The sequence below is a fragment of the Carlito syrichta genome, unplaced genomic scaffold (assembly GCF_000164805.1).
Source record: "Carlito syrichta isolate Samal-C Ts95f unplaced genomic scaffold, Tarsius_syrichta-2.0.1 Scaffold306547, whole genome shotgun sequence".
In the NCBI taxonomy this organism is placed as follows: Eukaryota; Metazoa; Chordata; class Mammalia; order Primates; family Tarsiidae; genus Carlito; species Carlito syrichta.
The window spans coordinates 373,527-373,844 of record NW_007250643.1 but is presented as its reverse complement, the minus strand read 5'-3'; positions in this window follow the sequence as shown (position 1 = coordinate 373,844).

Sequence of the window (318 nt, the reverse complement as noted above, 5' to 3'; positions counted from 1 at the left end):
ACCTTTCAGAGACTCAGTTTACATAAATGCAACATAGGAGCTGGGCGCAACAGGCCAGCTACTTGAAAGGCTGAGGCAGAAGGATCGCTTAAGCACAGCAGGTCAAGGCTGAGGTGGCCATGAGTGTACCACTGCACTCCAGCCTGGGCAACAAGAGTGAGATTCCAAATGTAAATACATACATACATACTTAAATACATAAAGTAAATAAATAAAACAGCATAGACTTCATAAACAGTCCCTAATCCAAGCTGGGCTTGGCTCAGCCAGTAATCCCGTGCCTTTGGGAGGCTGAGGTGAGTGGATTGCCTGAGCCCG